Below are 13,329 nucleotides of genomic sequence, written 5' to 3' on the forward strand. Positions count from 1 at the left end.
GAGACAAAAGTGTGCCCAAAACAAGGCGCAAAGACAGGGGGAGGAGATCTACTGCAGTAGAATTTTCATGGATTCATGGAGCATTTTGTGTTGGAAGTGGCCCTTAAAGGCCAGCTAGTCCAATCCCAAGAACATCTTCCACTAGACCAGGACGCTCAGAGCTCCATCCAGCCTGGCCTTGAACATTTCCAGGGATGGGGCAGCCACCACCTCTCTGAGTAACCTGTGCCAGTGTTTTACCACCCCTATTTTAAAATATTCTTCCTTATATTCAGTCTAAATCTATCCTAATTCAGTTTAAAGACATTCCTCCTCGTCTTAAGCCCTGCTAAAATTTTCCCTCATCTTTAATATAAACCCCCTTTAAGAACAGAAATGCCACAGCGAGTTTTCCATGGAGTTTTCCGTGCATTTTTTTGTGGTCATCTTTGTGCTCTGTCAAATTTTCCCAGTGTTCCTCAAAGGAGGGATGTTTCTAGCACAGGAGATAACACATCAAAACATTAATTTAATGCCTAATTACCCCGGGGATGCTTTGAGGCTGCATCACCCTGTGCTCAGAGATGTCACAGAACATGGAACACTGGAATTCCAGCATTCCAGCGTTCACCATTCCATGGATAGATGATGGAATCGTCCTCCTCACAGAGAGGCAGCAATTTTATGGCAGTGGATGTTTCCCTTGTTTCTACTCTGGAGCTTTAATCTCAGCAGGGCTCTGTTCACCAGGGAGCCTGTAAATGGTTTGATAATGAAGAAAATCCAATGTGTGCTTTGTCCAGGATCAAAAAAACCTATAAAAATTCCCAAATCCAGTGATAAACAAATGGTCTGGGAGTGGATCAGTTAATATTTGTATCAAAGGCAGCACAGAGCAATGCACTGAGCACTGGCAAAGGAGATTTGGGTCCTTCCACAACGCACAAAACCAAATTCCTGTTGCTGTTTTTATAATTCTGTTGCTTGTGGCAGCCCAGCACCCCCACGATGATGGCACAGAGCACCCACCTCGTGCTGTGATGTCACTGGGTGGCTGAGGCAGCTGCAAAAGGCTCTTCTGATTTGTCAGAGAAGAAGTTTCCAACACAAAACAATACCAAAAAAGAGAAAAGCAACCCCCTTCTCCTTCAAAAACGCACACACAGCTGGAGATGTTAAACAATGCACAGCAGAGCTTGCTAACAACCTTCTCAAAAGCCTTTTTTTCGTTAAAAACCTAGGAATTATTTGTAAAATATTTTTACTTTTCCTTGCTTCACCTTCTCCACCTTCAAGGTGGCTGATTTTCAATGGAAGGCAAATTCATGGCATTTTGCAGATGAATTTTCACTCTGCCATCCATGTTCCTGTGGGGTTTTACACCCTGATCTTAGGTCAGGCTTTTCTTGGTCAGCAGAACCTCTGAGCTGGACCTGAGAAAACATCTCAGGCTGGAGAGAAACCCCCCCTGACACGTTCCTGTCTCACAGCAGCTCCCCCTGCATCCAAGAGCTTCCCTTCTTTGCAAAGTTGTCATAAAAATCATTATGAGCCCCAAACAGATGTGACCTTAAAGAGCAACTTGATGGAGGGGAAAAAAAAAGAAGAGGTGGGGAATATAAAATAGCCTGTGGTGAAAATAACAGCAGGAAAACATTATAAAATCTGAGCCATAGCTGGCTGGCTTCCTCCTGATTATTGCTCTCTCTTTCAAGGGCCCGTCCTTGAGAGCGCAGATTTTTGGGGCTGATTTTGGGAAGGCAATTTTGACACTCGGCTGTTCTAATGAAACAAAGCTGCTGCACGGAGCTGTGATAACCCCGGGCTCCAAGAACATCCTCGGATTTAAACAGAGGTGTCAAGGAAATCTCATCCTTCGTGATTTTTGTTGTGGTATGATCACAGCGCCCTGGCTGCTTGGGAAGGGTTGGTTTTGATGTCAAAGGCTGTGCAAATTCCTGGCACGGGAGTTTGGATTTATTTAGAAATAATCTAAATAAAAAAGCAACAACGAGTTGCTCGGTGTAGCCCAGATCTGTGGCGTGGCTGGAGCTCAGAGACCCAGCTCAGTCCCCTGGGCCAAGCACCCCCAGCTCCCGTGGCACTCGGGAGAACCTCAGGGAATGGAGAGAGAGCAGGATTTTGGAAAAGAGCCATGGAACGGTTAAAATATGAAACATGAGGAGTGAGTTTAAATTGTGGCAGGATTTGCAAATTGCCAGCACCTCTTCCCCACTCCCAGGGCATCACTGCTTCCAGCCACCAAGGAAAGCTGGGATTTCACCTCAGCTGGGATGTTTGCATTCAATGCCTTAGGTTGGATTAGGCTCAGAAGTAATCTTTTGGATAGAAAAACAAATTCTCCAGCGTGTCTGGTAAGATCTGGATGCAGAAACAGCAGTCCTAAATTGGCTGGAACTTCAGCGAGGTGTTGGAAATGAAATAAGAAATCTGCTGGGCCTGCTGCACTGGGCAGCGTTCAAGCCCCAGACTGATCTCACTGTTTTCCTTACAAGGCATTAATATCTTAGTGCAGCTGATGTGATATTTAGATCAATGCAATGGAGAAAAAAGTATCTGAAAGTCTTTTGAAAGGAAATGATACTTGGTTGGTGAGGTATGTGCCAGACATGGGGGGGGTGGGGGGGGACAACAAACACCTTGGCCTTGTTCTAAACAGCAAGGCAAAAGAGACAATTGATATTCTGAATTTTGGAATCCATCAGCAGGAGTTGCACTTTATCCCAGGCTGGCAACAGGTTTTTCAGAGCCTTTTCATTCTTTTCCCAGTCTGGGGCTGGGGCTGCCTTGGCAGTGGAAGTCTGGCTTGCCAAAGCCATTTGCTCCAGGATTTTAAACTTTGAATTGTCCTCTCCAGCTCCCTGAGAGCTGCAATGCCAAGGAGCTGTGCACGAGGAGGGTCTGACACTGCCCCACATTTATCACTGCAAAAATCTTCCACTCCTCCACAGATCTGACAATTCCTGTCTGGTGGGATCTGCAGATACTGGAGAAACCCTTTCCTCTTTTAGCACCACTGTGAGATCAGTCCTGTCTGGTTCGTTGCCTTTTCTCCCCTTATCCCATCACCTGACACAACTCCCCTTTCCCAACAGCACTTTTTCCAGTTCTTTATCAGATTTCCCCGGTCCTGGTGATGCTGGAATTAGAACTGGACTGAAATTCCGGTGCGGGGAGTCAGGCTGCTCCTGCAGCCGGAGGTTTTGGCACCTCAGCTCTGCTTTGCACGGAGAGAACAGCCCGGATCCAGCCTGAAAGCAGCACTTCGTGTCAGGGCTCTGCCGCACATGGATCCAGCAGAACGAATTTGGGGTTAAACCGAGCATCCAGTGGATTCATCAGGATCTGCCTCTGCTCTCAAAGCGCTCCGCAGCCGGAGCTGAAGTCAGCCGCTGCTTATCCGATGCATATCGAGCATCAAGCAAAACCTCCTGCAGGATCCGACCCCCCGTCTGCCCGCTCAGGACCTTCCCGGAGCTCTCCTCGCTGCAGCAGGATTCCTTCCCGGGGAATCCTTCCCAAGTATTCCATGTGCAAGCGAGCGAGCCCTGCCCGGCCTGGGGTAACTCAGCCACGGACCCCGGGCAGGGTTTCCAGCCCGGCAGGGAACTTCCCTGTGTCAGGAGGGAGCAGAGGGGGCTGTGTTGTTGTACCACCAGCGCCGGGGGAATATTGCTTTGTTTTTGGAAGCGATGGCTAAAGCAGATGTTGGGGGCGAGCTGGCGTTGCGGAGCCTGCGGCAGGCAGGAATTATCCTGCAGGATGAAAAGTGACCTCCGGCCAGCACCAGTGCCTTTAATCCGGAGCTTTGTGCGCTGCTATCGGCTCCTGATCAGTTTTAAATCCCCTCCCTCCCACTCAGCCTTTCCCTTTCCCCGGAAAGCTCGGCTTAACAGGGCTCGGTGCCTCCCTCCCGAGGAGATCCATCACCTCCAGCTTCTCCGTCTGACTGCAGAAACACCAAAGAGAAATTTTCAGCAACTTTGCCGTCCTATAAAACCCCTAAATCCGTACTAAAAAACCCCAGCACGTTGTCTCAGACTCATGTTTTAGCACTGAGCTTGCCAAGTCCCTGTCGCAATTTTTTAAGTCAGCATCTCAAGCAAGGATAAATCTTCCCTTGCCCATCCTTGAAATACCCAAACCTGGAGAGCCAAAAAGTCTGTCCTTTACCTGGTGATTTTGGCACAAATTCCATGCTTCAGATTCTACTTATCTACACAGAGATTTTGGAAGGGTTTATATCCCGTTAAAACTGGCAGGATCTGACTGTTCCAGCTTTTCCACCCAAATTTGACCAAAGCAGTTGAAACCAGGTGGGTTCCCTGCTTGTGGCTCGTCTCAGGTGAGGTGACAGAGAAAAGTGAGCTCAGATAAAAGGTCTGACCATGATTTTGTTCCACCCCAGGATGTCCCAGCCTGACAAAAGACTCACCATGAATTAAAACACACCCAGGATGGTCTCACAGTTTAATTATTGATCCGATTATGGATTCTCAGAGAGTCACTGAAGCCCAGCTGGAGCTTTTCCTACGTTTTTTACGTGAAGGAGCTCAAACTGAAAAGGGTCTTTGCTCCAGGGGGAGCAAAACTCCAAAACCCTGTGGAAAGTGGACGTGTGGAAGCGCTCGAAGCCCCGTCCTGCAGAATCCCGGTGTTCCCAAAGAGGGCACTGATGCTCTGCACAGCGCACGGGGACAGCCGAGAAATCCTCGGCCAGGCATAAATCTCCGCAGAGAAATCTGTCTTAGCACGTCCACCTCAGGAAAAGGGGAATTATTACACTTAATTAAAGTGTATTGACACCACATGTGGCCCCACCTCTCGCTTTGGGCTTTATTAATGACAGCAAAGCTGCAGGCTCGGGCAGGGGGTGGCTGGGGGTGGCTGCAGGGCTGGATAGGACCCACTGGCTGCCCCCAAACAGTTTTAACAAGCCTCATTTCTGCCTCTGAGCTCCATTTTCTAGTCAATATTTCAGCTCCCTGGCTGGGTTGGCCGAGGGGATCAGCGCAGCTCTGCGTGCTGCCCCCCGTTCGTGCTCCTGGAGCCGTGCTTGGGCTGTTCGTCACATTTATCCCGAGGAAGAATTCGTGAAGCTGTTCCTTTTGGGGTGCTGGGGGGTGTTGTTTTGGTTTTGCGGGAGAGCTGTTTCAATAAAAGTCGTACACAGAATGGTTCCTACTCCAGCAGAGAATTTTGTCTGTAATTCACAAGAAATCGCAGTTGAAACAGAGAGAATTTGCTTAAATCTTGAGTTTTGTGCCCAGATTTATCCCTCCCACTGAGGATCCCTAATTATCGGTGAAATCCTTTAGGTCCAACACGTGGAAGAAGTGTGGGGTTTTTAAAGGATGGGACTTCTTAAGGCCTGAATTTTAAAGCAGGTTTATAATCATTCCTTAGCACCTAAATAGGAATAATCCAGATTCACTGACCACATTTCTTTCACATTAAAGTGAAATTAAACCAGTCTCCATTCTTTGTTTAAACATGTGAATTATTGACCCAATTCCCAGTGCGTTTAAATCCCTAATCCTGTGTTTAATCCTAGAAAAGAAGCAGGAGTTTCAATGTTTAAATTAGGTTTTTGCATTGGTGTTTCAGTGTGATTTTCTCCCCATCCCTCCCTGGCCCTGGTGCTGTGTCCTTGCAAGGGAGCCTTTCCCATTCCCTGCCTTTTCCTCCCACCAATCCCATTAAATCCTGCACTGAGCAGGGACTGATTTTCCCTTCAGCTCCCTGCTCTGGGATGCAGGAGAACAGACTCAGCAGCAGCTTCCTCAGTTTCCCTTGCTCCCCTGGGAAAATCAGGGGCAGCAGAAGTGGCATTTTCCAAAATCTTGGAATCATTCCCTAGCAAAGTTCAGCCATGACTGGAAATTCCCCATAGAGCAGTGGCAAGGGTTAATATCATCCCTGCCATGACGTTTCATCCAGTTCCCCAGGAGACCTCTCCATGGTTTTCCACTGCCATTGGAAATGAAGACTCCCAGATGGAGCCAGTTGGACCATCACTGGATATTCCAGTTGGACCATCACTGGATGTTCCAGCTGCACCAACACTGGATGCTCCAGTTGGACCATCACTGGGTATTCCAGTTGGACCATCACTGGGTATTCCAGTTGGACCAACACTGGGTATTCCAGTTGGACCATCACTGGGTATTCCAGCTGCACCAACACTGGATATTCCAGTTGGACCAACACTGGATGTTCCAGCTGCACCAACACTGGATGTTCCAGTTGGACCATCACTGGGTATTCCAGTTGGACCAACACTGGGTATTCCAGTTGGACCATCACTGGATGTTCCAGCTGCACCAACACTGGATGTTCCAGCTGCACCAACACTGGATGTTCCAGTTGAACCAACACTGGATGTTCCAGTTGAACCAACACTGGATGTTCCAGCTGCACCAACACTGGATGTTCCAGCTGCACCAACACTGGATGTTTCAGTTGAACCAACACTGGATATTCCAGCTGCATCAACACTGGATATTCCCATTCCAGGGGCTCTTGGAAAGCAGCTGCAGTTGCTTTTGCACATTCAGGAATAACACTCTCCAGTCATGGCCAGAGTTCCAAACCAAAGGCCAGGATTCCCCTCCAAGTTGTTCTGGAGTTGACTTCGCACCAAAATCTCATGGAAAATCAGAGTTTTACATTTAAAATTTGACTCCCAAAGCAGCCAGGGAGTTTGGAAGGATGGAGGAGCTGCTGCTCCTCAGGATCTGCTGCTGGGGCATTCCTGGGTGAGTATTTTCCTTCTGGACCCCAGCAAAGAGCAGAGCTGGGAATGTCAGATAAATCCCAGAAAAATCCCACTTCAGATTTCTGTGGTTCCTCCTCTGATTTTTTTACCCACCTGTTGACCCGGACAAACCCAATTTATTTTAAACAAAACATGGGCAAAACGGGGGTTGGAATAAGGTGATTTTTAAGGCCCCTTCCAACCCAATCATTCCATGATTCCATGACAATGCCTGTGGAGTTATAGGAAGGACAAAAGGTTTATAAAAACACATTTTGACCATTTTCTTCTGGGACTTTGTCCTCTGAGTGGGAGCTGTAACTGCAGAGCACTGTCAGAAGATTTCCCGCTTTGAATTTCTATTTGAGTCATGCAAGAATTAAAGAAAAAATCTTTCCTTGTATCACAGATACACTGGGATGATGGGATCATGGATTGCTGCAAAAGCACAGAGCACAAGCAAAGGGAAAACTCCTTTGCCTCTATCAGCCCAAAAAATCTTAAAATCCTGTCCCCTCCTTTACCTGGTGAGAAATTCCTTGTAGGCTGCAGAAGTTGATCATTTGTGTTCAAAATAAACTCATATTTGGTGTATAAGCGGAAAAAAAAAATTATTTTTAAAAATATTTTGCAGATCTTTTCAGGATGACAGAAAGGGGAAATGTTGCCAGAACAACAAAGGGCTGGAATTTCTGAAATGCAATTCCAACCTTCCAGGTGAACTGTGTGTTTTTATTTATTCGTTTCTTTGTTTGTGATTAGGTGTGATTTATTTATTTGTTTGTTTGTTTTTCAGGTGTTCATTGTCCAAGAGGAGCTTCACAGGACAGGAATTGGAATAATGCAAAATACCACTGAGCCAGCTCCTCACAGCCCAGCTGGGAATGTAAAACTGTGTCATTCCCATTGGAAATGATTGGAAAATCCAGAGCCTGGGAGATTCCCAAGCCATGATCCCTCCTTCTCCAACAGTGGTGAGTGGATGGCTCTGATATTTTAATATTCCTGGGTCAGGGATGCTTTGGGCATGCCCTTATCGAGGTGATTCTACACAATTCACCCTCCCCAAGCTGCAGGGAAAAAAACAAAGCTCAAATATATTTAGGATTTTAAACCCTCAGCATCCCAGGGCACACAGAATTCAACATTTTTATTTGGTGCCTGCACAGACAGATTCATTTGGCTGCTCATGATTTGTTTAGTGAGCATCAACAAGGCAGGGAAAACACAATTTTTCTTCTATGAACAGAAAGTTGGGGCACCTCAGGAGTTTTCAGGGTAACCCTGTGAATTTATAACTGGTCCTGACAGGGGTTAAAGTCCTCAGGAAGCAGAGTGGCCATCGGTGAGGTCACAGCTGCCCTCTGGGGGAGCGAGGTCCCGGCAGAGTTGTTCAGGGAGATAAGGGGCTGTCCAAATAAACAGCAGTGCAGAAGGAGGATCAGACCCTTTGGAAGAGCCTGGCTCTGCCTCATGCTCACTGTCACTTTTTTTCAATCCTTGGAAGAAATGGAGGGAATTGTGTGGCTGAAATCCATAACTGGGGAGTCTGAACAGAAAAGCCAAGGGAATTCTGCCTTTTTACACCAGTTAAAAACCTGCTCTGGTGGAATTCCACACCTTTTCTCCAGTTGTGGAGCAGTGTTGTGTTATTCAGTGGAGATTGCTGGGAATTTTTCCCCATCCAATAAGGAAAATCCAGCAGAAATGGAAGGATTTAATGAACATCGTATTTGGAAAACGCAGGGTGTGTGCAGGTTTGAGGCGCCCAGTGCTGGTGTGACTGGAATTAAGGGATCACTGGGGGGGGGAGGGGGGGGGGCAGGGGGTGGTGCTCTGCAGGAGCAGAATGGGGGGACCAACCCTTAGGAGTTAAAATCCCACCAGGACTCTCCAAACCCGCACGGGAAAGAAAATAAGGGAACATTTGATATTGAGAGGAGAAGGAAAACCTGGAGAGCCTGGGAAGGCAGATGGAGGCCACAGTCCGAGGATGGGAAGTGACCCCACACTGCTGGGCACCAACCCCATCACCAGGAGGGAGGAGCTGTAAAGCCTTCACCTGTTAGATCAGGAAAAATCCCCCTTTGGGGGATCAGAAATCTGGAATTCTCAGTGCCACCAGCAGTGCAGGGGAAGGCAGGGACATCCACGCAGGGCACAAATCCAGAGCAGGAAAATAGGAGAAGGAAAAAGGGAGCTGAGCCCCTTCTGCTTGTCCCTACAAACACCACACATCCAGGAGCTTGTGTTCCCAGGATAATGATTTCCTAGGGAATTACTGAGAAATCCTGAAACAAACAACTCTGCCACCTTCTCTTTTTGTTTTTTTAGGAAAATGGAACAGATGACCGAGAGAGGCCGAGCCCGTCTTGGAGGGCTGTTTGAAATTGCCCATGGTACAAACAAGTCCTGAGGACTCCAACCACTTTAAAACTCCTGAAACTGCAAACCTGTCCTTACTGGTTTGGGAGAGCAGAGCCTTTCACCATCTATTCATACCCTGCAGGCTTTGCTTGCTAAAATATCACCCTGGGCAGCTATTTTTGACCCTCAGCCTGGAGCAGAGCAGCAGACAGGCACTGCAGATGGTTATCTGTGGTCAAAAATCCAGCAAATATTGTAAAAGTGTGCAAATCTGAGGAACTTGGACAAATTCCAGCATCAGTAATCCCTTCTCCCAGTATTCCTGCTGCTGGTTCAATTGGAAAACCATCCTGGAGTGCTGTTGCAGCTTTGCTGCGTGTAAAAGCCAACATTTGGCTTCTCTTCTCTCGGAATAATTTGGAAGTTGTTCTGTGAGGAGCTCTGGGATGAAAAGGGCTGCAGAAATATATGATCGTTGTCATTAATTCTGGCACCACTCAAGACCACCAGTATTTAAAATCAATTAACAGGCCTTTTCCTATTATCATTGGCATTTATTTGCATCCAGCTAGGACGAGTTAAACTCTCATAAAAGTTAAAAACAATCTATTTTTGGAGGTAATACAGCAGCAGCGAAGGAGAGCTGGTGTATTCTCATTAGACATTTACTGACAGGAGTTTTCTGGAAATAAGTTCACATGTGGAAGTTTTGCATGGGGGAAAGAGTGAGATGACATCCAGTGAAGTGATTTAACCCTGCTCACTTCACACCCTCAGCTCATCGTGTTTTTCCCTTCAGGTTATCGTGAAAATACATCAAAACAAAGTCTGGTCTAAGCTTAAAATACTCCGAGGCAGAGCCTGAATCCTCTCTGGCTTTGGCTCGTGGCAGCCAAGGCAAGGTTGGGTTTCTGTAGCTGTTCCCAGGTCTCTGTCAGCAGAGGGAATTTTATTCTTTTCCATGGCTCCATGTTCAGCTTTGTCAGCGCCAGGACAGGACAGGATTAATGTTTGGGGCAGCAGCTTCCTGAAGGGATGGAGCATCCCCAGCTCTGCCTCTGAGAACTCTGGAATTTGCATCAGCCCCAAATTCAGCTGCCTGTTCCATGGGAAGTTTTAGGAAAACTCTGTGTTGCGTGGGAGAAGCGTCCAAGTCACCTGGAAACCTCCACTGATTCAGGGATAAAGTGGGAAGAAGCTTTATCTGTGCTCTGATGCTCAGCATTTCTGAAATAAACATTAAATAAACCAAAATAAATCCATTTCCCAACACAAAATGATAATTAATCCAAGGAATACCATTAATAACAGTTCACAGCAGAGCTTTGGGAGATCTTTTCTTATCTCCAAGCACACAATCAGCACCTGACCGGGGCAGGATCTGCACATTTCCTATTGCAAGGCAACAAGGAGCGGCTGGAAGCAGCTGGAAATAATTCAGGAGCACAGTGCAGTGAAAAGGAGTTTAGAAACCACACGGCCTCGATGATATTTTCACAGTGCTCCAAGCAATTTACTTCCACCAGTTCAATGGTTTCAAGGCTCTCCAGCTCCAAATTACACCCCCAGCACCAATGCCAGCAGTGGGAAACTCAGAGCATCAGGCCAGGGGAGCAACAGCCAAAGGCCTCGAGGAAAGGGCAGGAGATTTAGGAATGGCATCCTGCTGGATTTGAGGGGGATCAACCCAAATCCTGTCCTCTCTGTCCGTGTCTCCCTCAGATGTGTCTGATTATGGAAAATAATTTGCATTTTCTGCCAATATTGCAAAGCCCACTGGCACCACCCAGCCCATGGGATCCCTGCCCGTGCTCTCCACCTTGCTGGGGTCCAGAGTAGGAACCCGTTTGTGCCATAAATTACAATTCCATACAGATTATCCAGGCAAAACTGGGATTGTGAGGAGTCCGTGTAACTCGTGACCCAGGTAAAGCTTTTCTTACCATGAAAAGCACCTCCAAAAATGGATCACAAGCAGAGCAGGAGGGACTGTGCTGATGCACTCCGGGGAATAAATATTCCAATTTGATTTGTGCCTGGCATTCCTCTGTGCAATTCCTCAGGGAGCAGGACACGTTTTGTTTGTACTCACCGCCCAAATGGTCACTTAGGGTGGGATGCTCAGCTCTAATGGGCATTTTCCCCATCCTTTGACTCAAAGTGAGGGAGAAATGAGGGATTTGGCAGAGTGAGGGTTACCCACAACTCAAGTTGATGTTCTGGAGTGATTTTGGGCTCAATGTGCTTTGCAATTTTAGTGGGGGTGTGGAAGGAAAAGTCAGAGGTGATAAATAAGAAAAAGGCAAAAAGCAAACAAAGAATTTGGCCTTCGGGTGTTTTCAGTCCTGGAAATCTGAAGGTGGAGATTTTTCAGGGGTCTGGACACATCTCAACTTGAGACACTTGAAAATTAAAGAAATATGTAGAATTGTGTAGCTAAAATTTGTAACATGTTAAAAAAAATTAAAGTCCCCATCTAAAGCTTTGTGTGAAAGTCCCACAGAAGTCCAGGAATTGTTGGAAGGATTGGATGGGGACAGCTTGGAGATGGGGAGGGACAGGGAGAGCCCCACAAGTGCAGAACTTCTGGAGAGACTGAATTGGGTCAGAAATACAACAATGGATGGGAAATAATTCCCCAGGAGGGACATGAGAACAGGACCTTGGAAAGAAAATAAGGGAACATTTGATATTGAGAGGAGAAGGAAAATCTGGAGACCCTGGGAAGGCAGATGGAGATCTGGAGAATAAAATGGTTTTGCTATAAAAATGTACCTCACGTTATGAGTGCAAAAATTACCAAGTGAGAAAATGAGCAAAAGGCCAGCTCAGAGTGAAAAGAGAGCCTGGCTGCTCTGAATAAACGTTCTTAAAAATGAATGAGGGAAGCCTTGCAAAGCTGGGAGGGGGAGGGAGAGAAACTAAGAAGTGTTTAAAGTAAATTTATCTATGAATGAATCAAGAGAGAAAATCTGAGCGCAGCACTTGCAGACAGAGCTGTCTTAATTTTAATCATCTCGAAAGGTCAAACACTTTCTGTCTAAGTGATTTATCCATGTCCCAAAGTAAGAATCCAGATTTTCTCTCCTCAAGGAAGAGATGAGTTTCTCTCATCGTTCAAAAAGAGCTGGAAAATGGAAATTTTAATCAGGGTACAGTTAAAGGAGAATTGTGAAACATCCCTGAATTTCTAATCTGGACTTGGTGAACATCACAAACATCCTGCCAAACCCAAATATTTTGTTGTCCCTTCTTGTTGACAGGGGGTTTTTTTGAGCTAATGACACTTTGGCAAGGCATAATAGAGATTTAGGAATCTCTAAAACCCACAAAGGATGCACTCCTTGCAATATGGAATGTTCTGAAAGCAAAGCTCAGGGATGTAGAGCATTATAAAAGCTGAGAAATGAAAGGGGGGCTAAAGAGGCATCAGAAGGTTTGAAACTTGGGAAGGAAAAAGTTCCCAGCAGAAAATTTAAAGTGTTGAATTTCTGTAATTTGCCAAGCAGAAGCTCAAGCTTGATTACATCACAATAATGCCAAGCTCTAAAACTCAGCGTGAGGTGGATGAAGGTTGAAATTAGCAGCAGATTTCTGATTTGTCATTTTAACCAGAGCAGAGAGATTAAAGCCAGTGCAGGTGAGGCCACTTGTGCTGCCACGGCACATAAAGGGAATGAAATATCCCCTAAAAGAAGCTTTTTAATCCACTGGAGAAAGGCATAAAACCAACTAATTAAAGCCAAAAGGAAGATAAAAATGGAAAAACTGACTTTTTCAATGGGTTCTTCCTCTCTGATCTAATTTAAACCCTGTCTCAGCCCATGGCTGTTGGCTAAACCCAACTCATTGGCCTCGTTACAGGCCCCAGGCTGTGAAATTCTGTGGCCTTCACATCGAGGTGAGGAGATTCCCTCTCCCAGCACAGCACCTGTGGCTCCCCCCGAGCTGGGAGTGCACTGTGACACCAAATAAATACAACTGCACATCCCAGGGAATGGGAATCCACAGAAAAACCAGGCAGCAGGGCCAGGCCTCCCTCAGTGCCATGGACCTGTCAGGAACCGCCACCCTCACGGGCTATTTTGGTATTTTGGACAGCGGGAAAGAGCCACAGACATGGTTTAAAAACTAAAAAGGTTGACAAAATATATTAGGCTGAGGTCAAATTTCATTGAATCATTGCTTGATTATAGAGTGTCCCA

Source organism: Coloeus monedula (genome assembly GCF_965178545.1).
Source record: "Coloeus monedula genome assembly, chromosome: 19".
In the NCBI taxonomy this organism is placed as follows: domain Eukaryota; kingdom Metazoa; phylum Chordata; class Aves; order Passeriformes; family Corvidae; genus Coloeus; species Coloeus monedula.